This window comes from Hyperolius riggenbachi, chromosome 2 (genome assembly GCF_040937935.1).
Source record: "Hyperolius riggenbachi isolate aHypRig1 chromosome 2, aHypRig1.pri, whole genome shotgun sequence".
Lineage (NCBI taxonomy): Eukaryota > Metazoa > Chordata > Amphibia > Anura > Hyperoliidae > Hyperolius > Hyperolius riggenbachi.
Window position 1 is genome coordinate 270,814,407 of NC_090647.1, and position 25,509 is coordinate 270,839,915.

Below are 25,509 nucleotides of genomic sequence, written 5' to 3' on the forward strand. Positions count from 1 at the left end.
TGATGGCGGGCTGCTCATCCTCCGTCATGAGTTGCACCACAGTGTCTGCATGCTTTTCCTCAATGGGACGTTTCCGACCCGGCTGGAGGAAAATCGGAGCAGGTGCTACACGCTGCTGCTGCTGTGTCTCTGCAGCGTGAGTTGCAGATGCTCCTGCTGGGCGGCGCCCAAGGCGTCCACGGCCAGTGGCTATGGGAGGAATGTTAGCCACTGACGCTGCTGCTGCTGCGGAACTGTGCATGGTGGCGCGCCCGCGGCTTGCCACAATGCTGCTCCCTCTCCTCCTGATTCCCTTGCTGCCCTTCCCCTTGCCCAAACCGCGCTGGCTGCCACTTCCAGACATCTTCGATGTTTTGGGCGTATAGACAAAAGTTTTTTAAAAGGGCGGGTGAAAAGTGGGGTACTTTAATGGAGTGGGTTGGTGGGTGAGGTGACTGAGTGAGTGTCCCTAGTACAGTAAGTAAGTAGTAACAGTCAGGAAGTACAACTAGCAGTTACAACTTACAATAATCAGTAGTAATCACAAGTAAATTTAGTGTGTGTACACTACAGACAGTGAGTGCACGCACGCGCAAACACGCGCAGGAGCTAGCCTATGAACAGTGACTGAGTGAGTGTCCCTAGTACAGTAAGTAAGTAAGTAAGTAGTAACAGTCAGTAAGTACAACTAACTAATTACAATAATCAATCAGTTATCAGAAGGAAATAGAGTGTGTGTAGTGTGTACACAGACAGTGAGTGCACACACGCAGGAGCTAGTAGCCTATGAACAGTGACTGAGTGTCCTAGACTCCTAGTACAGTAAGTAGTAACAGTAAGTACAACTAACTAATTACAATAATCAATCAGTTATCAGAAGGAAATAGAGTGTGTGTAGTGTGTACACAGACAGTGAGTGCACACACGCAGGAGCTAGTAGCCTATGAACAGTGACTGAGTGTCCGAGACTCCTAGTACAGTAAGTAGTAACAGTGAGTACAACTAACTAATTACAATATTCAATTACAATAATCAATCAGTTATCAGAACTTGGAAATAGAGTGTGTGTAGTGTGTACACAGACAGTGAGTGCACACACGCAGGAGCAGCTAGTAGCCTATGAACAGTGACTGAGTGTCCTAGACTCCTAGTACAGTAAGTAGTAACAGTAAGTACAACTAACTAATTACAATAATCAATCAGTTATCAGAAGGAAATAGAGTGTGTGTAGTGTGTACACAGACAGTGAGTGCACACACGCAGGAGCTAGTAGCCTACGAACAGTGACTGAGTGTCCGAGACTCCTAGTACAGTAAGTAGTAACAGTGAGTACAACTAACTAATTACAATATTCAATTACAATAATCAATCAGTTATCAGAACTTGGAAATAGAGTGTGTGTAGTGTGTACACAGACAGTGAGTGCACACACGCAGGAGCTAGTAGCCTATGAACAGTGACTGAGTGTCCTAGACTCCTAGTACAGTAAGTAGTAACAGTAAGTACAACTAACTAATTACAATAATCAATCAGTTATCAAAAGGAAATAGAGTGTGTGTAGTGTGTACACAGACAGTGAGTGCACACACGCAGGAGCTAGTAGCCTATGAACAGTGACTGAGTGTCCTAGACTCCTAGTACAGTAAGTAGTAACAGTAAGTACAACTAACTAATTACAATAATCAATCAGTTATCAGAAGGAAATAGAGTGTGTGTAGTGTGTACACAGACAGTGAGTGCACACACGCAGGAGCTAGTAGCCTATGAACAGTGACTGAGTGTCCGAGACTCCTAGTACAGTAAGTAGTAACAGTGAGTACAACTAGCTAATTACAATATTCAATTACAATAATCAATCAGTTATCAGAACTTGGAAATAGAGTGTGTGTAGTGTGTGTACACAGACAGTGAGTGCACACACGCAGGAGCAGCTAGTAGCCTATGAACAGTGACAGTGAGTGTCCTAGTACAGTTACAGTATATAACTACAATACTAATACAATCAGTAGTAAAGTACAGCAGAAATACTGGTATAGAATAGAGAGAAATAAACAGAGGACAGGAGGACAGCTGCCCACACAGGCAGGCCCTGAGGCCTAAAGCTGTAAGCCTGCAGCAGCTGTGTCTGTCTCTATGTAACACAAAAGCTACTAACTAAAATACAATGTCTAACTAACTAACAACAATATAAGTGTGTATAGGAGGTGTATGTGAGCAAAAACGCTAGGTAAATGACCACAATAAAGCTCTTGCTAAGCCAAAGCACAAAGGAGCAACTCTCTCTCTATGCAAGTCTCAGGCAAGGACGGAGAAACGTAACATGGCGGCCGCTATTTATAGGGTAGGGGCTGGCCAGGGTCCCCCTCTGTGATTGGCTGCCGTCAGAGGGCCTGGGAGCCCTCTGATTGGCTCTAAGGACATCAATCTGGGCTATGACGCTATTCGAGCTCGGTACCGAGCTCGAATAGCGCCGTTTGCTCGAATAGCTCGAATAGTGAATGGGCTATTCGAGTGTACGCGAATAGCCCATTCGAATAGCTGCAGCTATTCGGAGCTCGAATACCGAGCTCGAATAGCTGAAAAAGAGCTCGAATATTCGAGCTACTCGAATATTCGAGCTCTGCTGAGCACCACTGGTATATCATATCCATAAATGAAAAATAATTATGGGCTAAAGCAAATTTTAGTAAATCCATCAAAAAGTTTATTTGTTCCGGCGGGAGGTCTTGATAGACTCCAAGGAAGTGTCTGGTGGCTTCCAGACCCATCTCATGGGGTATACATGTATATAATGCAGTTACGTCTAATGAGGCCCAATGGTAGCCTTCCTCCCACTTGTAGTCTTTAAGTAGATCGAGCACGTGCTGGGAGTCCCTCGTATATGCTTCTGTGTTGACAACACATGGCTGTAGGAAGTGGTCCACAAAAGTTGATATATTTTCCAAAAGACCCCCCATCCCTGCAACTATTGGCCTTCCTGGCAGATTTTTAATGTCCTTGTGGATTTTGGGGATGATGTAAAAGTATGGGGTCAGAGGATGTGGTGCTTCCAGGAATTTCTTTTCTGCTGAAGTGATCAATCCATTTCCATACGCCTTCGTTGTGATGGTTATAAGTTCATTCCTATATTCATCAGTGGGGTCTTGAGGCAACTTCATATAGGTTGAAGGATCATCTAACAGCCTGAGACCTTCTTTTCTGTAATCATCAAAATTTAACAAAACTATTCCTCCTCCCTTATCTGCTTGTCTGACAACAAGAGTCTTATCTTCCACTAGATCTTTAAGGGCTTTCTTTTCAGCTTTAGTCAGATTTTGATCTTTTGCTCTTATGCTGGTGGAGCATGTCTCCTTCAATTGCTCCAAAACTGTTTTGTAAAAGGAGTTGATGTACTGGCCTTTGGAATAAGTTGGATAGAAGACTGATTTCGGCTTGAAGGTTGTACTTTTCACCTCAGTGTCTGGGAGGAATTGTAACCAATCTCCATTGGGTTCAAGGTCCATCGCTCCCTCGGATCCTTCAAGCTGTAGATCTAGGGGATCCTGTAGAGCGTGTTCATCAATGCTACTGAATGATTCTAGCTGTCTACTCCTTTGATTTTCGGCATTCTCTGCAGCATCTAATGCTTCTGAACTGAATATGGGTGGCTCCTCATGATTATTGATTCCCATACGAACTTGTTGCGTTATATAAGAGTGAGATCCATCATAATTATATTCATATGAATTTTTATTATTATTTTTTATTTTTATTTCTATCTTCATCATGTTATATTTCAGCTATATGTAAAGTTCCCCTCTATTAGGGATCTAAGGTTTGCAACAATGTTTTATGTGTGTCCAATTTGTTACATATGCCATTGGGGGCTGATGGAGAGTTTCTCCACCACAATCCACCCGTCCCCCGCAAAGCCATTACTGTATATATTTCCATAAAAAGCCCAATCACCTCCTTAGTTCCCATTGGATGCCACTCACTATACACGTATCTCCAATTGCTCCCGCAAGCATATTTTGTTGTTTATTTTGCACATTCAGTTACTTTGTAACCAGACGAACTTTACCTTCTTTTTATCCCTTCATGCGCACGCATTCTTTCATTAGCCTAAGACTGCCCATCGCCGCTTATGTTACGATGCGTTTACTAACGCATGGTTACCGTCTTTTAACCACTGCTTGATTACACCCGGCCATTGGTAATGCCCAACCTCGATATGTAAATCCAAATCACACTTTGGGCGCACTTAAGCCCACCCACTGCCATATCTCGGGCCATCTGCGCATTCGTTAAAATACAATGACAATCAATTTCAGCTAAGGTCTCTCCAACTTTTAATTACTTTTGAAAGTACACATTAATTTTAAACCTTAACAAAGAGTATCCTTTATTCTATTGAATTTTGACATGTCCTTTGTGTTTGTTGATATAGACCAGCACACCTCGTTGTTTTTAATGCAGAGGCGGACTGCCCATCCAGCCACAGTTGCGCACCATTTCAGTAAGTGCCACGGTGTTGCTAGGCAACTCAAAGCGCCCCACGCGCCTTTCTGCTCGCCTGACACGCGCACAATAATAATGGTCCTACGCGGCCGCCATACGCGCGCCCGCCCTGTTGCTAAGCAACAATAAACCTTTTAACTTCGCCCTCCTGCGTCTTGACGTCATCTGACGAAGGCGTGGAACGCCGAAACGCATCATGACGTCCTAGGCGCAGGGCAGCTGCCGCAGAATCCTGTGCTCCAAACCCCGATGGTGTGTTCGGATCTACTAGATCACCACTACTACTGGCCATAGTGTGGAGGCAACCAGATCGGTGATGTAACATCTTGGACACGGTGATACAACACATTTGTGATGAGCTTTTTATTCAAATTGAACACTGACGTTTTATTCATTATCCTTGTGCAAGAAGTACCATTAAAAAAGTTAATGCACCAGAGAGTGCTCCTCCCCTTTCTCTTTTATTGCTAACAGCTATGGCTGTGATTTATGTACGTCAGAATAACTACCATTGAAATTGCCCAAATAAACAGGATTTTTTTTGACCCTAGGCTATGACCTCTTCGGCCTAGGGGCCCGAAAATCACCAGTTATGATCCCCCTAACAGTTCCTACAATGCTAGAAAATTTGCCACTGCTGAGAAATTGCCCTTTGAAAAGGTGTGAGATTTTGGAAAGTGAAATAGGGAGCCAATGAAAGCCTATGGGGGATTTTACTACTTTTGCAACCCTGTAACTCTGGTTTGCAGAAATGTAGGGACCCCATCTTTGGAATCCAAGTCTAACAATATGTCTTCTACCTGCATGAGACATTTCGTGAAATTCAGACGTTGCTAACGGCCATGGCTGCGATTTATGTACGTCAGAATCACTACCATTGAAATTGCCCAAATAAACAGGTTTTTGTGACCCTTGGCTATGACCTCTTCGGCCTAGGGGCCCGAAACTCACCTGTTATGATCCCCCTAACAGTTCCTACAATGCTAGAAAATTTGCCCCTGCTGAGCAATTGCCCTTTGAAAAGGTGTGAGATTTTGGAAAGTGAAATAGGGAGCCAATGAAAGCCTATGGGGGATTTTACTACTTTTGCACCCCTGTAACTCTGGTTTGCAGAAATGTAGGGACCCCATCTTTGGAATCCAAGTCTAACAATATGTCTTCTACCTGCATGAGACATTTTGTGAAATTCAGACGTTGCTAACGGCCATGGCTGTGATTTATGTACGTCAGAATCACTACCATTGAAATTGCCCAAATAAACAGGTTTTTGTGACCCTAGGATATGACCTCTTCGGCCTAGGGGCCCGAAACTCACCAGTTATGATCCCCCTAACAGTTCCTACAATGCTAGAAAATTTGCCCCTGCTGAGCAATTGCCCTTTGAAAAGGTGTGAGATTTTGGAAAGTGAAATAGGGAGCCTAATGAAAGCCTATGGCAGAATTCAGCACTTTTGCACCCCTATAATTCTGGTTGGTTATCATCACCCGCCGACTTTAGCAGTTAATAGCAAAGGCCCCTTACATCCTAGCAACACCAAATTTGCAAGATATGTTAAAAAGATAGCAGGAAAAAATATTTAAAGGACTTCTGAGGCCACAAATGTGAAAAAAGTTAAATACCTTTTCATAATCCAGATCCATGGAGGACGCCATCCGCGCCCTCCGGTTCATTCCCCCATGGCTCCCGCAGTAATACCGGCCCCGGTCGGGTCACGACTCCCGACCCCTCCGAACAGGTCAGGTTCTCATTCCCCACTCAATATGGCCGCCACAGATTGCCGCGGCTGCGCAGTCTGCACAGACGCGATTGCACCTGCGCAGCTCTAGGGCCTCCTCCTGCCGCGTCATCAATATGCGTGCATACATCGGACGCATCGGGAGGAGGACCTAGAGCTGCGCAGCCGCAATCGCATCTATGCGGACTGCGCAGCCGTGGCAATCTGTGGCGGCCAAATTGAGGGGGGTATGAGAACCCGACCCATTTGGAGGGGTCGCGACCCGACCGGGGCCGGTAATACTGCGGGTGCCATGGCAGAATGAACGGGGAGCGCAGATGGCGTCCTCCATGGATCTGGATTATGAAATGGTATTGAACTTTTTTCATACTTGTGGCCTCGTAAGTCCTTTAAAAAAAAGCACCAGTTAGTCTTACCGGTAACGGTGTTTCTATTCAGCAGCTGGTACACCCTCTGGAGGAATGGCTCCGCCCAGTCCTGGGGAAACACAGAAGTAAAGTATAAAAAGCTCCCACCCCCCCTAATCCCCAGTGTATATAAAGTAAAACGCCCGAACACCAGGAAAAAAGGGAGGAGCGAAGCACCTCCAAGTGACCACTAATCATAGATCTAGGTATAAGGAAGTGCGACAGAGTAGGGTTGGGCAGTAGACGGTGTACCAGCTGCTGAATAAAAAACACCGTTACCGGTAAGACTAACTGGTGCTTTCTCCCATTCATCAGCTGGTACACCCTCTGGAGGGATACCAAATAAATACCCACCTAGGGAGGGACTACAGCCTGGAGCACTTTCCTGCCAAACGACAAATCCTGCTGAGAAAGAACGTCCACTCTATAATGCTTGACGAAAGTGGCCGCCTGACATATCTGCTGGACTGTAGCGCCTGCTCTCTCTGCCCAAGACGTAGCCATCGATCGGGTGGAGTGTGCCTTTATGTTGGATGGTGGAGTGGAGTCTGAAGTCTTATAAGCCAAAGAGATAGCCTCACATATCCACCTAGCAATGGTTTGTTTTGAAGCTTGCTGACCCTTGTTGTTACCCATATATAATACAAACAAATGTGATGATTTCCTAAACTCTCTAGTCCTGGCTAGGTATGATAGCAGGGCCCTCCTGACGTCTAAACAATGAAATTCTTGTTCCTTTGGGCAGGAGGGTTTATCACAGAAAGAGGGAAGAACTATATCCTGGGATCTGTGAAAATCTGAAGAGACCTTGGGTAAATAATTTGGGTCCAGACGTAAAACAATTTTGTCTGGAAAAATAGTCAAAAAAGGATCCTTAATTGAAAGGGCCTGTAAGTCACCCAATCTTCTAGCTGAAGTAATGGCGACCAAAAACGCTACCTTCAGCGTCAATAATTTTAGCTCTATATCCTCTAGCGGTTCAAATGGGGCTCTAGCTAAAACATTCAGAACTAGGGATAAATCCCATTGAGGGATAACCTTTTGTCTAACCGGAGTGGATTTCTGAACTGCCCGAAAGAAATCTTTAAACAACTTTTCCTGTGCTAACGGCCTGTCCAATAAAATTGACAAGGCCGAGCACTGAACTTTTAAGGTACTTAAGGCTAGATTCATCTCTAGACCTTCCTGTAAAAAATCAAGAACAGCTGCACTATTCGTCTGAACTCGATTACGTGTTGTACACCACGACGTGTATATCTTCCAAACTTTTCTATAAATCTTTTGAGTGACTGGCTTCCTACATTTTAATAGTGTGTCTATAGTCTTTTCAGAAACTCCCTTATTCCTCAAAATCACCCTTTCAGGGTCCAGGCTGCCAGACAGAATAATTCTGGCTTGGGGTGGAACAACGGCCCCTGACGAAGAAGGTCTGGCCTGATTGGGAGATTCAGAGGAGGTCGGACAGACAATCGAAGCAGAGTGGAAAACCAAATTCTCTTGGGCCACATAGGAGCTATGAGTATTAGCTCCACTTTTTCTCTCTGAATTTTTTCCAGTACATGTGGAATCAACTTTAGAGGTGGATAAGCGTAACCCAGCTGGAAACTCCAAGGGATTGAAAGAGCATCCAACCCCAGAGAACTCGCATTTCTGTGAAGAGAATAAAACCGAGGAACCTTGGCATTCGTTGGAGATGCGAAGAGGTCGATTTCTGGAAGTCCCAGATGTTCCGTGATCTCCAGAAATGTCTCCTGATTCAATTCTCACTCGGCATGATCGATCTCGTGGCGGCTCAGAAAGTCCGCTTCGAGATTGAGCGACCCTTTTATGTGAACCGCCTCTAGAGACAGAAGGTTGGCCTCTGACCAGACAAAAATCTCCGTCGCCAACAGGGCAAGACTCTGAGACCTGGTCCCTCCCTGTTTGTTGAGGTAAGCTACCGTGGAAATGTCTGAAAAGACTCGGACATGCTTGAAACGGAACATGTCCCGAAACCTTATCAGAGATTCTCTCACTGCTGCGAGTTCCCTGAAGTTGGAAGATCTCCTGGCTACCATCTTGGACCACCTCCCCTGGCCATGCTGACCCATGGACGTGGCCCCCCAACCCCAGGCGCTGGCATCCGTGAACACCTTTATAGGGAATTTCTGCCTCCAGACTCTGCCCTGAGTTAGGTTGCTCGATTGCAGCCACCAGTGAACACTTCTTTTCACCTGTGCTGGTATGTAAACCTGAGAGTCCAAAGACTCCTGATTCTTGTCCCATACCTCCAATACCCAAGCTTGAAGAACCCTGGAGTGAAAATGTGCCCAAGTTACCGCCGGAATGGAGGCTGTCATGAGACCCAAAATTCTCATCCCTTCTCTTATTGAAATCTCGTGGAGTAAGAGCAGCTGCCTGATCCCATTCTGTAGTTTCTCCACCTTCCCTGTGGTTAGAAAAATCCTTTCGTGTATAGAATTGATCGTATAGCCCAGAAATACAATGGACTGGGAAGGCACCAGATTCGATTTGGGGTAATTTATCCTCCATCCTAATTGGGACAGAATCTGAATGACTAAATTTGTGTGCAACTTCAGGTCGTGTTCTGTCTTGGCAAAAATGAGTAGGTCGTCCAAGTAGGGGATGATATTTACTCCTTGTTCCCTTATTACTTTCATTACCTCCGCCAGAACCTTTGTGAATATGCGTGGTGCTGACGCTATCCCAAAGGGGAGAGCTTGAAATTGGTAGTGACAAGTTTGCCCCCTTATTCGAATCGCAAACCTCAGAAATTTTTGATAAGGCTTGGCGATTGGGATGTGGAGGTACGCGTCTTGTAAGTCTATTGACGCAAAAAATTCTTGACCCTGTAAGGCTGCTCTGACCGAAAAAATGTTCTCCATTTTGAACTTTTTGTAAACTAAATAGGGGTTTAATGACTTCAGGTTCAGTATGAACCTGAATTCCCCGCTGGTTTTGGTCACCAAAAAGATATGGGAGTAATACCCTTTGAACTCCTGCATTTGCGGAACTGGTACTATTACTTCCTTTGAAATCAATTTTTGTATCTCTGTCTGCAGACCAAGTGCCTTGTCTGGGTCTTTCGGAAACTTGTTTACAAAAATTCTGGGGGGAGGGGTCACCGAAAACTGTGGACGGTAACCGTCTTTTATAATTCTTAAAATAAAGGGATCTGGTTTGATCTTTTCCCAATGGAACAAAAAATAACGAAGTCTCCCCCCCACCGGCAAATCGTCATTTATTCTTGGGTTCGCCTGGCTTGGCGAGAGCAAAACCTCCTCGCCCCCTACCGGCCGGAGAAGACCACTTCCTTTGTTGAAAGGGCTGTTTGTTCTGTTCCTGAGATGGTTTTTTGAATAAGTTCGGTTTGGTAGAACGAAAAATTTTATGTTTAGTAGGGAATTGTTTTCCTTTCTCCGCCGATCTTGAGAGTATATTATCTAACTCTTTACCAAATAAAAGGTTACCCTCAAAGGGAACTGCACAAAGTTTATTTTTAGATGTTAAATCTCCCTCCCAAGTTTTGAGCCAGAGGGCCCTCCGGGCTGAATTAACCAATGCAGTTGTACGTGCGGAGATGCGCACAATTTCTACCGCTGCATCGGCCAAAAAAGCCACGGCTTTTAACACCACTGGAAGAGATTTAACATAAGTGTTAAGGTCCGAACCGGTTTTGACATGGGAAAGTAAATTATCCATCCAAACACGTAAATTACGCGAAATGCAAGTCGACGCGACACTGGGAATAAAGGCAAATGAGGCCGATTCCCAGGCCTTCTTTAACAGTAAGTCAATTTTTTTATCCATAACATCCCTTAACACCCCCGTATCTTCAAAAGATAGGTCAGCTTTTTTAGAATGCTTGGATAAGGCTGCATCCAACTTGGGGCATTTAGTAAACTGATCCATATCTACCGGGGAAAAGGGGAACTTCCTCTTTGCCGATTTAGGGATGAATAATTTACGTTCAGGATCCTGCCACTGAGATACAATAATATCTTTAAGAGAATTATGAAAAGGAAAAACTCTACCCGACTGCTGCGCCAAACCTGAGTATACTTGATCCTGTGCCGAGACTTCCCTCTGAATTTCAGGGATTTGCTCTGTGGCATAAACAGCTTTAAGTAATTCATTTGTTTCTTCAGTGCTAAAGAGGAATCTAGCTGCCCTTGCATCGCTATCAGATTCTTCCCCTGAAAAGGCATTTTCCCCTTCCTCTAGATCCGAAACTTCCTCCCTGCCTTCTCTCTCCTCTTCTTCCCCCTCCTCCCCAAAAAAATCAATGTTAGCCGGGATTTGGGGCAACTCAGCCTGTACCGAATCTGATGCCGGCACTGGAGAAGGCTCAGTCGGATTAAGCACAGGTGGTACTGAGGGACCTGCAACCACTAAATCAGGATTGGATAATAAGGATTCCTTAAATTTTCCTAAAGTCTCGTCCATATCTTTTTTAACTGACTTCATTATATTTTTAAAAATTGAGGAAGTTTCTGCTGCTATGACTGCATCTATACATGATTGACACAAAGCTTTGGCATAGCTAGAAGATAGTTTTGTCAGACACTGACAGCATCTTTTAGATCTGGGCCTACTGCTAGAAGAAGACCCAGACTCCACTCTTGTCTACAGAAAAGGGAAAACAGAAGACAGGAGAAAAAACATACATTGCCCATTAAAGAATTAAACTCTGTAACATTAATTGAAAGCATCTTTCTTTAAGGGAGAGGAAGTCTCCCCACTCACCACACCATCAGCCTGAGAACGGGCGGGCACTGCTGATGAGGCGGCAGGAACAGCTGAGGCCGCATTAGAACCGGCGGCTGTACCAGCAGCGGGATCTGCAGGAGCGGCAGCGGCGGCGACCACGCTAGCTCCTTGTTCCTCCATGTTGCCGCCGCCCGCACGCCCAGCCGGAGCCTAAATAGTGCGTCCACGCTAGATCCCGCGTAATTTCCGGTCCGCCTCCTCTGACGTCGGCGGAAGTGACCTCACTGCCTGGCATAAGTTCAGAGCGGCACTTACGCGCGGGGAAGGCGGAAGCAAACTCTGACGCCCAATTCCACCCGTGGGCGTTCAGAGTCAATGGCGGCAGCACCTCCGGCGACCACGCTAGCCCTGGAGTAGGGATTCCTTCGGAGCCTCATGCACCATTGCCAGGTACCACCGCCAGATAAAGAGGAAACTCACCCTCTGGTGAGCGTAAGAAAAATAAGAAATTGGGAGCAGAAAAAATCTCCTGTGTTCCCGGGCGGAAACACAAATGAACTGGGGATTAGGGGGGGTGGGAGCTTTTTATACTTTACTTCTGTGTTTCCCCAGGACTGGGCGGAGCCATTCCTCCAGAGGGTGTACCAGCTGATGAATGGGAGAAAATAATGTATATATATATATATATATATATATATATATATATATATATTTATTCTTTTTTTGTGCTGAGTGTGGGAAATAAATGAAAAAAAAAATGACGTGGGGTCCCCCCTCCCGAGCCTTTGTAACCCCTTGTCCCCCATGCAGGCTGGGATAGCCAGAATGCGGAGCCCCGGCCGACTGGGGCTTCGCACCCTGAGCTATACCAGCCCGCATGGTCCATGGTATGCCTTCCCCTCCTCTCCCCTCTGGAGCCCTTGTCCAATCTATGGACAAGGGGCTCTTCCCCACCTCCGGTGCCCCAGGAGGAGGTGGGGGTGACGACTCCCTGGGGGGGGGGTTCATGGTGGCATCTGGGAGTCCCCTTTAAGAAGGGGACCCCAGATGCCCACCCCCCTCCCAGGAGAAATGAGTATAGGGGTACGAAGTACCCTTTTACCCATTTCCACAAAGGGTTAAATGAAATAAAAACACAACCATGAGAAAAGTATTTTATTATTCTAAATTAACCATAAATACTTACCTGTACCTTTAAAAAAGTTTTCCCACGCCAATTTCCACGGTAAACGATCCAACGAACTGTTCAATCAATTAAGTTGATTGAAGATCTCCGACGCCTCCCACATAGCAGAGAATGCCTCCTTTTGGACGCATAGCTGCTGGCTCCTGCTGTCTCTCCCCACCTCCTCACCTGTCACTCTCACCTAGCCTGGCACCCATGGGTGCACTGGGTGCCAGGCTAGGTGAGGGTGACAGGTGCAGGCAGGTGAGGAGATACAGCAGCGAGCCGGCAGCTTCACGTCCTGCTCAGGACGCATTATCTGCTATACTAACGGTTCTTGAATCATCCGGTTCTTTTTAATGAATCGGTTCTTTTTTTTTATGAATCGGCTCATTTTACTTTGAAACTTTAAAATTGATTTTCTCAAAAAGTATAAGGTCTTTTTGAAAAAAAATTTTTCCTCTTGTTCCCACTATTCTACTTAACATTCCCAACAATTTTGGTGTTTCTACCATGTAAGGGGACTTTGCTATTAACCGTTAAAGTTGGCGGCCATTAAAGTCTATGGGCGAACCGAACTTTGAAAAAAAGTTCCCGGTTCTCTGCGAACGCGAACCACCAAAGTTCGCCTGGAACCGTTCGCCAGCGAACCGTTTGGCCCATCTCTAGTCTGAACGACTTTTTTGTTTGAATGACAAGTTGCCCAAATGTCCGGTTTGAACGCAAAGTGTGAAGTGTGAAACCAGCCTGGGTGTTCCGAATCCTACACCATAGAGCTATATTAATACTTGCCATGCACTGATGAGGATCAACCAATCCGAAATGGTCTGTATGCATGTTGGATTAGTTTGGCTCTGTAATATTAAAGGACAACTGGAGTGAGAGGGATATGGAGACTGCTATATTTATCTCCTTATAAGCAATACCCGTTGCCTGGCTATCCTGCTGATCTTCTGCCTCTATTAGATTTAGCCATAGACCCTGAACAAGCATGCAGCAGATCAGGTGACATCATTGTCAGATCTGATTGGATTAGCTGCATGCTTGTTCTGGTGTTATTCAGACACTACTGAAGCTGTAGAATGTACTTTAGCTTATGTTACTTATCTCTATATTAATAACCGGACACTGGATCTGGTTTCAAAGGGCAAAAAGGGGTTTATTTACATATGTGCAAGTTACAGCATATAAAATATATGATTACATAATAGCGGGCTCAGTGTACAGTACTACTAGGAGCATTCTTATGCTACCCTTTCAACCCATACACACCGCATTCGCTAGCTGTGCCCCGAATCTATTATCATCCTAATGCTGGGCATGCAGGGTGCGATCCGGTGGCTCGATTAGCCGGATCGACTCCCGCCGCGTCCCTGCGGGTCCGCTCGTGTGCCTAAAATGATTACCGCTCCTCCCCGCCGGCGCCGCTTATCTTCCGCTCGATACCCTGCCATTGTCCGCCCGCGGGAATCGAGCGGGGAATTGATCCATTCGTGAGCCGGCCTGTCGGATATTATCAATCGAGCCCATCAGCGGCTCGATTGATAAGAAAGAAACGCACCGTGTATGCCCACCATTAGTTCATGTCAGTGTTGTAAGAGACAGAGATGGAGTTCCTAAACAAGTCTTTTATCTGGATACCAGGTATATAGACCCCTCCTCTGTGTTGTACATCAATAGTTCCTGCCCTTAGCAACTGGGGTGAAAGGAAACTGTTGGGGGTTGTTGTAGCTAGTAGCCAGCACAGCCCTTGGGCAAAACCAGACAAACTGGTTTGTGAGCTAGGATGGTTCTGGCTGAGCCCAAGGCAGTTTGTTGGGGGCTGTGCATTGATCTTAGGTAACCCCCATCTTCAGGTAAGAGAATTGCCCAGTTGAGAATCAGCTTGTCGCATGTCACAGGAATGTCCATCCATATTTACCCATTCATGTGCAGATGTGCAGATGTGGTGTGGCTTTGAGAAGTCTTTAGAAGCACCAATACTCAGGTGTGCTTCGGCACGATTACGCTCGATTCTCTTAGCTTCATTCGTTTTTCTTATCTGATATCTGATACACATTTGAAGGAAAATCACTTATTTGAGAAACATCAAATTAACAAGCATTATTGATATAGCTGGTTAAACATTTGAACAAGAGATTTTAGGTTACATACAGGATGAGTGAGTGTGCATAAGAAATGACATCAAATGATATAACCTGAGGATCTCTCGACAACACCGCTATAAGAAATTGAGTGCGGAAAAGATCGGGAGAAATATCGGACATGACGGATTTTATCTGGATCCATATATCGCACGGAAAATCGTACCGTGTGTATAAGGCATAAGGTTCAGGCTGATCAAATAGATTCACTGCAAATCTCTCATAGCAACCTAAATGTCCAGAAATGCTTTTCCATGAAGGCACACATAAAAATACACAGTTTATACTGATAAAATACAACAGCAGCTAAATAGATCAGCAGGGCTGCCAGGGAACTGGTATTGTTTAAAAGGAAATAAACATGGCAGCCTCCATATCCCTCTCACTTCGGTTGTCCTTTAACAAGTTGACATATCAGTGCATTCCTGCAGTTCTGGAGGTGTAGTTAGCTTTCAGGGACAACAAAGAGATGATTTGCATGTTCAGCAGAAATGCACTGTGGGACACCTCAGAGCTCACTCCCGGCAGCACAGTGGTGTAGTGGTTATTGCTCTCGCCTAGCAGCGCTGGGTCCCAGCCAGGTCAGCATCTGCAAGGAGTTTGTATGTTCTCCCCGTGTCTGTGTGGGTTTCCTCCGGGCTCTCCGGGTTTCCTCCCACATCCCACAAACATACAGATAAGTTAATTGGCTTCCCCCAAATTGGCCCTAGACTCCGATGTTTACACTGCACAATACATACATAGACGTAGGGATTAGATTGTGAGCCCCACTGAGGGACAGTTAAGTGAAAAGACATTATATACACTGTACAGCGCTGCGTAAGATGTCGGCGCTATATAAGCACTAAATAATAATAATAACTGAATAATCTCAAATACCTTCTGTATTAAAAAGGCACTTTTGTTTTGCATAGCAATTTAGTAAGGAGGCTTTTTGATCTCTTTCAGCCCCTCACACACTCCTAGGAGTCCTGGTTCACTATAAGCTAAAGGTGCGTACACACGCACTACCGCCGGCAACTCCCGCTGGGCGACGTTTAGCCGATAGTAGTGCGTGTGTACGCGCTGTCGAGCGGACTGATAAGGCGGTATCTGAGCAGATTGTTCAGAAACAGCCTTATCAGTCTTCAGACAGACCCTTCAGACAGACAGTCTTCAGACAGACACGCACTACTGTCGGCAGAACGTCCACACAGCGTGAGGGTATGAAAGACCCGTCGTTGCCGGATGTAGTGCCTGTGTACGCACCTTAAAACCCCATACACACGCTCAACAGCGGTCCTTTATGCTTTCTCTTGCTATTGTTCAAACAGCTGATGAGATTGTCCTCTTATCAGCTGTTTGAACAATAGAAATTAGAAATATACTTTTTTAGGTGTTTCACAACAAAAGTTGTGAAATCATAAAAGACCGCTGTTGAGCGTGTGTATGGGGCTTTATTGGGCAATCTATTACAGTGATGGCTAACCTTGGCACTCCAGCTGTGACAAAACTACAAATCCCATCATGTCTCTGACTCCCCAATTAATGCTTAGAGCTGTCAGAGTATTGCAATGCCTCATGGGACTTGTAGTTCCACCACAGCTGGAGTGCCAAGGTTAGCAATCACTGATCTATTACATACTCTAGTCCATAGGTTCTCAACGTGTGGTACGCGTACCCCAGGGGTACTTCTGATGGTTCCAGGGGGTACTGGGGCTTGATATACTTAACCAAGATTAACAAATTTAGAGTTTCAGAAAATGATAAATCTTATTTAAACACTATCAAATTAGTATTTTAGCTAATTAAAAGCAATAATAGTAAATGCTTGGAAATAGTTTAGAACCAATTATCATGTACTACGATTAAATATATATTTCTCAAGGGGTACTTGCGATAATGTTTTCTATGCTAGGGGGTACTTGGTGAGTACAGGGTTTTAAAAGGGGTACATACCAATAAAATGTTGAGAAACACTGTCTACAGCATGTTTCAGCCATAGTCCAAAGGTTTAATGAAAGGGGAGGGGAGTGGGCTGGAGCAGGAAGCAGTTTCCTGCCCTAACCAGGAATATAAGCGTCTTACAGTTAGTCTCCTTAGCTCTACGTAGTGTAGAAGAAGCTGTGCACATAACTTGTTTGATGACAGCTCTGCAAGTATCAGGTAAGTAAAAAACAGTGTAGAACAGAATGGCACTTTGTTTAGGCTGAATCCACACTTGTCTGTTTTTCTGCATAGGAAAACTGAGAACTTAAACGTGACAGGAATACAGCACACAGAAAAATGATAGACAAGTGTGAATCCAGCCTTATAGCTGGGACCTATAATAGCCATGCTTTGGCAGTGCTTGCCAGTCACCGGCGGTCAGCAAAGCGATTTGCCAGTGGATCCCGGTAGGGGAGGTCCCACAAGCAGCTTTACAGTTGCAGAGCGATTGCAAAACGCTGCTTGCAGCAGTTTGGGAGCAATACCGGTGTGTTCGCATCAATGGATACAGTAGCCAAATCGCATTTGCTCTGGGAAATCGTGGTACTTATGCAATGTAGAAAAGAGCGGGTGCTTTTTGATACTGTAAAGCACCCATAGTGGGTCCCTGGCCTTAGTGAGATGTTGAACTTCTGACTCTTTAAATTTGCTTACAGAGTGACTTTGTAGCTTTAGGCATTCCGGTTTATATTTTTGCAAAATCTAAAGTGCTCTCAAAATTAAAAAAAAAAATAGGTGCTGTTTATTGTTATACTAAACACAGTTAGCTATAATGCTACTATTTAATGCCCAGAGATGGCCTACTGAGTCTCAGACAAATTTTTGTTTTTCTTAACATCTTAGTAAGGGGGCTTTTAGGACCATTGTAGTCCCTTACACACTCCAATGAGTTCTGGGTCACCATGAGCTTGCTGGTTAGTCTGAGTCTCAGACAAAACTTTGTTTACACTTCATGATTAGTGAGGAGCATAATGCCCGGTACACACCATAAAATTTCCCATCAGATAGACGGGTTGAATCAATTATTTCTGACAGGTATGATTCGTGACTTGCCGCACTGCAATGCACCACCTATAGCAATGTACAGTGTGTTGGGTGTGTTGCGGTAAAACCGCATGCACCATGGTAACACAGTGTGTGTTACTACAAAACAAGCGTTAAACAGTGACAGTGAAGCATACTTTCTATTGACTGTATGCTTCACTGTATGCGACGAAACACATGGGCGCTTACTAGTTGCAGTACTGCTCAGGCAAGGACTGTCTGGACTGGGGGGGATGGGCGGGTTCCCTGGCCTCCCCTGAGTCTGGACTGGGGGTGATGGGCGTGTTCCCCCGCCCCCCCTGTTGCTTTTGTGTTAAGCTGGTGGCCAGATGCCTAACAGAAGGGGAGAGCCCGACTTCTTTTCTCTCTCCAGCAGTAGAGATGGGAAGTTCGGATCTTTTCAATGATTCGGATGATTCGAATCGGATCATTGAAAAGATCCGGATCTTTGATCCGAATCTCAGATCATTTTACTAGTGAAGCATTCGGGGGCGGGGATGAATGGGGAAATAGACACACACAGGCAATTCATAGCACCTTCGGCTGTTCAACATTTCTTTACCTTCATTTGCTGCAAACTCGGCTACCATAATGAAATCACCCACTTCAGACACATATGGAAGGATCCAACTAATAAATGCACATACCACAATTTGCAGCAGGTCATACGAGACTATATAGGTTACCCCCCCCCCCCTCCAGACAATAACAGTGTAATTCAGTAAAATGCCTTTGTTATGCCCCCATCCTATAGCCGATGTGATGCAGTGATCACAGCACTAGGTAACAGTACCCGATTACACACGCTGGTTTTCCAGCCTCTTATGTTATGTTTGCTAATTTATGCTTATTGGTGATTGTTAATTCAGCTGCAGTCCCCAGCTATAGATGTAATATATGCAGGAGGCTGGGAATGTTAATACAACGTTACACGCACAGGCTCATGAAGTTCCAGGTCCACAATCACACCACACCATCTCCCATAGTTGTTTCCTCTCTTCCTCTCTCTCTGGTTGGGACATTTTTATGAACAATTTGGTATCTGTGCTGCTTATCCTGGCATATGATATGCACATTACAATGCACAATTGGGGATTATTTGCTGTGCTCTGAGTGCAAGGCTGGCTCCCCTCCAAAAGAGCGATCCATCTCTGCTCTGTGCTTCCAGTAGTGATGGGTCGTTCACGAACGAGCCGGCTCTAGGAGCCGGCTGTTTGCTGTGAACGACAAGAGCCGGCTCTCAGTTTTGAAAGAGCCGATGCCTCAGCCGCCCCACACAGCTCTGATTTTCTGTGTAATAAAGGGCGCTGAGGCATGCTGGGAGATGTAGTCCTGTAGTTGCAGCTTGTAGGAGTGTATGGGGCAGGCCAGAGCAGTAGCAGGAGGGATTGCCGCAGTCAGCGAAGCAGTCTGGAGTTGTCATGGAGACGGGGGCGGGGCTTTTCCTCCGATTCTGAGTGGTGTCCAGTGATATTTAATGAAGAGCCGATTGAGAGCCGAAAGAGCCGGCTCTTTAATGGGAGCCGATTCAGAAGAGCCGATTCTCCGAGAAGAGCCGGAATTCCCATCACTAGCTTCCAGGACCCCGCTGCCCGGCGTGCCCGCTAAGAGGGGGCGTGTCGCTCCTGGCCCCGCCCCCTTTGTGATCCGAATCGTTCACACAATCACAAAGGAGATTCTTCATGATCCGGACAACACTATAGAGATGGGAAGTTCGGATCTTTTCAATGATCCGGATGATTCGAATCATTGAAAAGATCCGGATCTTTGATCCGAATCTCGGATCATTTGACTACGGAAGCATTTCGGGGGTGAAATGACTAGCAGGACAGGATAAGGGGAGGGGGGTGGACACACAGAGAAGGGGAGAAGATGGACAGAGGGCAGGGAGTGGGCAGAGAAGGGAGGAGGGACGAGCAGAGAGCAGAAATGTTTGTTTGCACATAATACCCACATGCTGCAATCATGCTTTACATACATTTCACCTATATGCTCATCTGTGTACTTTGCATGCAAACGTCGCACAGTGAAAGAAAGCATTCCCCAAAGTAAAGTGCAGCTGTTTAGGAGGATCATATTGCGCTGCAATCACAGTGCCTGCAAAGTTACTGAGCTGTGCTGAGCCAAAAGTTTCCAATGTGATCACTGTGCACAACTACGGAACAGACAGCCTATAGTGAGCAGCATATTGCAGCCAGTATGTGTGCTCTACACATATCTGGCAGTGGCACCCGCACCCATGTCCCCTCTACCTGTCCCTGCAAGGCTGGCTCCCCTGAGTCCCCTCCAACAGAGCGATCCATCTCTGCTCTGCTTCCAGGACCCCGCTGCCCGCTGAGAGGGGGCGTGTCGCACCTGGCCCCACCCCTTTTGCAATCCGAATCGCTCATTTTGATGATTCGGATGATTCGACTCACAAAATAGATTCGGATCAAAGATCCGAATCGTTCATGATCCGGACAACACTACAACACTATCCAGCAGCACATACTGAGTGACAGGGGCGTAGCAATAGGGGGTGCAGAGGTAACGACCGCATCGGGGCCCTTGGGCCAGAGGGGCCCCGTGTGGCCCACCCTCAACCACTGAATTAGCTCTCTATTGGTCCCATGCTGCTAATAATCACTTCTATAGGTGCCTTTATTGGTAGTAATCATTAACAAACTGTTCCCCATCCCCTCCTAGCACCTCTGACACTGTAGTTGCCATTGGCAGGTTTTGGTGTGCCGTATCAATTGTTATGTATAGAGTGCTTGGGGGGCCCCATTGTAAAACTTGCATCGGGGCCCACAGCTCCTTAGCTACGCCACTGCTGAGTGACAGTGAAAGATGGGTGACAAAGGACAAGCTGCAGCCGGTGTTCCGTCGTGATATAACCTACACGTCGAATTTGCCTACATCCACTATCAAACGTATATTACCAGTAGGATAAAGTGTTGGAGCACCGGCCAGCCGCTGCTCCTGCACGCTGGGTTTGTTTTCATTTCACTGCTGTGATTGGTAGTGATCAGTGCTGGTGGGCGGGGAAGCTGGAACCAGGAAGAACTGTGCTGTCTGTGTGGGCATTCACTGGGCAGCATGGAAGACGCATGCTGCATATGTGGCTGGAGTTGACTGTTGTTCCGACTCACAGTCTGCTACTGCTGCATGTGTAGTGGAAGAGGGGGGAGAAAGAACACAGCAGCGTCCCCCGCCAAGCTAAGTGAGTAAATATCGGAGAATAACAATCCAGTGACCAGTCGTGTAGCTCTGGGGGGAGGAGGACACTCAGACAGTGCAAATGTGTGCTGAGGAGGAACCACATCCCTCCACATGTATTCTGAACAAGTATGTGGCTTCTAGTCTCTCAACAAACTTGCTAATAACGGCCTTGTAGTGTTCGTTTTTAGAATCACAGCACATCTATCATTATTTCAGAATTCCTCATAAAATATATAGCAGCATCTCTCTGCACCCCCTACCATAGTTGAAGTGCTAGTTTCTTGACCACACAGGCTGACATCACTACCTGTGTAGAGGGAGTGTGGAGAGCTGGATAGGTTTTGTATCGGGGAGCAGCCCTTTGATTGGCTGAGTTGCATTTGGGCAGGGATATGGCCAGAGATATAATGGACTGGGGGATTGGAGTGTGTTTACAGAGTGATGGGCAAACTTTCAGTTTGCTTCAGCTGACAAACGTGCAATTGTGTCAGGATTTGTGGGTTCACGAACCTGGAAGCTAGGGTGCATACACATTTACAATTTTGATTGGCCAAAGATTGTAAAATTGTAAAATCTCTGCAGGAGCAGGAGGGCCGATAGATATTGAATACTATGAACAGACTGTGTAGTTGACCTTCCATACTAACTACATGGAGGAGGTAAATTGTTCATTGGCCAATAAAAATTGATCCATCACTATCCATCACTATTAGGCCACATACAGACATCAGACCATAGTCTTTGGAAAATGAAAGATCACAGACCAATCTTACCACCCTTCCTGTAGTATAAGAGCCATACTCTACACAGTCTTTTCTATGGAGCTGAACTCCACATCAGGAAAAAATCTTTGCAAGATGCTGCACACACAGATTCTGTACAGACACAAAAGATCAGTATCTGCAAAAGATCTGTCCCTGCCAAAAATCCATTCCTGCAAATTGCAATGATAGTCTATGAGATCTGCAGATCATCATACACACATGATTTAACTGACATTCATCTGCAGATCTGAAAATCCATCCTGGTGGATCTGATCTGCAGATGAATGTCAGTTAAATCATGTGTGTATGATCTGCAGATCTCATAGACTATCATTGCAATTTGCAGGAATGGATTTTTGGCAGGAACAGATCTTTTGCAGATACTGATCTTTTGTGTCTGTACAGAATCTGTGTGTGCAGCATCTTGCAAAGATTTTTTCCTGATGTGGAGTTCAGCTCCATAGAAAAGACTGTGTAGAGTATGGCTCTTATACTACAGGAAGGGTGGTAAGATTGGTCTGTGATCTTTCATTTTCCAAAGACTATGGTCTGATGTCTGTATGTGGCCTTAGACTCATTCTCATGCTGCTCAAGCCTCGTCTATTAGGTTTAATTAGAACCAAAGCAGGCCATTAACTATACAATCTTATATGTACAATCGTGAATCTTCGGTATAGTTTGACAGCTTAACTAAACAACCAGTTCCGATATTCGAAAAATAAGTTAACATAGGGCGCAACACACTTAGCACGTAACCCCCTCTGAAGATAATCAACATCGGGTGTCAAATACTCTAGGTACGCCACTGCCTCGCTCTCCTAGGGCTCCCTCCTGTCAGCAGAATAGGTAGCAGAGGTGGTGCTTCTGTCTCACCAGCTCCAAGCTGTAACTATCTGCCCCTCCATCCTCCGCAGCTGCTGCCCATTCTCCACCTTCTGGATCTGCACATCAGGTGATTACAAGTGAGTTGCAGAAGACTGAGACGGGTACACAATGAGTGGCCCCTGCAGATGGAGAGACAGATTGTTGCAGTTTGGTGCTGGTGAGGCAGAAGCAACACTGTTGCGTCCTGTTATGCTGATGGGGAGGTTGGAGCCCACAGCATTAGGGGGGACCATCTATATATTGCATATTTTTATACAGCATTGGGGTTATGTTACATTTCTGAATATTTAGATGTAGGGAGGAGGGAGACATTTCCCACAGTTTATCCCTTCACAGTGTGATAAAAACTTTCCTTTTTTTTTTTTTTTTTTAACTGTGTAAAGGTGGCAACTAACAGTACAAACCCATGGCTGATTGCCATGGTACTCAATTGGAAACAATCAGTCTTGACCATTAACAGCCAAATTCCTTCTAACCAATCCAATCACATTGATGGGATCGAAAAACAGATCAAATTCCACTAATCTCATCAGATTGGTTGGAAGGAATTTGGCCATTATTGGGCATGATCGATTTGTTTCCAAACATTTAGTGCAGCAATAGGAAGTGTTGGCACCTCAGAAGAGGGAAGCCTCTGGATCCTAATGAGGCTTTCCTCTGCATTCCTTTAGTCCTGTTTCCACTCGCGGATCCTCCAGAGATTACAAGGCCTTGCCAATAATCTAATCAGTGCTAAGCTCCTCCTCTGGCATAAGCGTGGCCACACCCGTGCAGTATCATGGAGCTGCTCATACAAAAGCGGCTCCGGCTTACTGCACAGGTGTGGCCATCTTTCTTGAAGAGGAGCGTGGCCCCGATCAGATTACTGACAAGCCCTTGTTGGTAATCTTTGGAGGGTCCATGAGCAATGTATGGATAGCCAAATTTTCCAAGAAAATGTCCCCAACACCATTACACCACCACCAGTAGCCTGAACATTTAACACAAGGCAGCTCTTAAAGGATACCAGATGCAAGCTAAGTAGGAAAAATGGGGGAGCAGGCATTGTACTGCCAGCTGTCCTGATGCCCACAGCTACCCCTGTTCTCCTCTCTGCCCCTCCAATCCTTCCTAAGTGCCCCCCCGGCAGCCTCTTCCGGGTCGCCGAAGTCGGGCATTAGTGTGCAGACGCTAGCCTGACTGTGGTCGTCCAGCAGCACGCACCTGCGGCCGGGAAAGCTCTGCGCATGACATAGTTGCAACATCATGCGCACTGCGCTCCCGCCGCGCGATGTAGGACTCGCACAGCTGGGCCAGAGTCTGCACACTAATGCCCACCTTCGGCGATCCAAAAGAGGCTGCAGGGGGCATTGAGATAGGACCAGTCCACATCTGGTATCCTTTAACCATTTCATCCGCCCGGGCGTGATGCTCACGTCCAGGCGGCTGCTCTGCTGCGGTGCCATGCCCTCATGCTGTCCCCGGGTAGCCCTCGGATCAGTGAACAGGAACATGGTTCCCGATCACCGATCCGAGTCCCCAGCAGAAAAACTGAAGCGCTCTTACTAGAGGCTTCAGTCTTTCTGCAAATAAAATTTTCCGCGCCCCCCTTGTGCTTCCGCTTAACAAAAAGCACAAAGAGGAAAAACAAACTAAAGGTGGTCATCTTGTGGCCAAATAGTAAAACTACATCTACATATATTTTACATTACCATTTACAAATATAATAACATTTAAAAATTAATTGTTTATTTCCCACACCAAAATATTACCCAAATAAAATTTTTAATGGAAAAAAAATTACATAAAAACAAACAAATAGTTACCTAAGGGTCTGAACTTTTTAAATATGCATTTGAAGGGGGTATACTGCGAACATTTTTAAAATTATAAGCTTGTAAATAGTGTTGGACGCAAAATGGAAAAATTGCACCTTTATTTCCAAATAAAATATTGGCGCCATACATTGTGATAGGGACAAAATTTAAATGGTGTCATAACCGAGACAAACGAGCAAATAAAATACATAGGTTTTAACCACATAAGGACTGGCTGCGTTTTTTATGATCTGTGCAGCGTGGGCTCTTCAGCCCGCAGCACAGATCAGCAGGCAGGCAGGGCGATCAGACTTCCCCCCCCCCCCCCCCCTTTTTCCCCAACAGGGGGATGTCCTGCTGTGGGGGTCTGATCGCCGCCACTCACGTGTGCCTAGCGGGGGAGGCTCCTCAAAGCCCCCCTCCGCAGTGCTATTCCCCCCCTCCCTTTCCCTCCCTCTCCTCCTTCCTATGGGCGGTACAGGACGGCGATCCGTCCTGTACCGCCTCTGATAGGCTTCAGCCTATCAGACGGCAGCGATCCCCGGCTAATCATAGACAGGGGATTGCAGATCTCCTTTACGGCGCTGCTGTGACAGCAGCGCCATGTGCTGTAAACACCGGGGATTTCTTCCCTGCGTGTTTACATTTTGCCTGCGAGCCACAATCGGAGGCTCGCAGGCTGTTCACGGAGCCCCCGCCGTGAACTGACATGGAACTCCATGGAAACACCACTACGACCAGCCACCACCTATCGGCGTTAGGCAGTTGTTAAGTGGTTAATTATGGTAGCGTGGATTATTTTAAAGCTATAATAGACGAATACTTAGAAATAATGAATTTTTTCTTATTAATCCTTTTAAAATGCATTTATAGAAAAATAATTCTTAGCAAAATGTACCACCCAAAGAAAGCCTAATTAGTGGTGGAAAAAACAAGATATAGATCAATAAATTGTGATAAGTAGTGATAAAGTTATTAGCGAATGAATGGGAGGTGAAAATTGCTCTGATGCATAAGGTGAAAAATCCCCGCGGGTTGAAATGGTTAATGTATGTAACTGCAAAATATATTGCTGATTTACATTGCCTTTGATACATTTGCACATAAGGAACATACCATAAGCATTTGGGCTAGGGCTGCCGTGAAAGGGCCTCTGGGTAGCATTTTCCCCACACGCCAAAAGGTCCCAGTCCTCCCCTGGTCCTGCTCT

At 45.8% G+C, this 25,509-nt stretch overlaps 1 protein-coding gene across 6 annotated transcripts in view; it reads left to right on the top strand.

The window, feature by feature from the left end:
- Nucleotides 1-25,509, top strand: part of LOC137544307 (N-acyl-aromatic-L-amino acid amidohydrolase (carboxylate-forming)-like) — a 135,165-nt gene that overhangs the window by 71,918 nt on the left and 37,738 nt on the right. For 2 of the 6 annotated variants that reach the window (XM_068265369.1, XM_068265371.1), the window contains exon 1: nt 20,698-20,855. The exons of 1 other annotated variant lie outside the window; for it this stretch is intronic. The gene's annotated coding sequence lies outside the window, so the exon portion shown is untranslated. 3 more of the 6 variants (XM_068265370.1, XM_068265373.1, XM_068265374.1) reach the window with 3 other exon arrangements.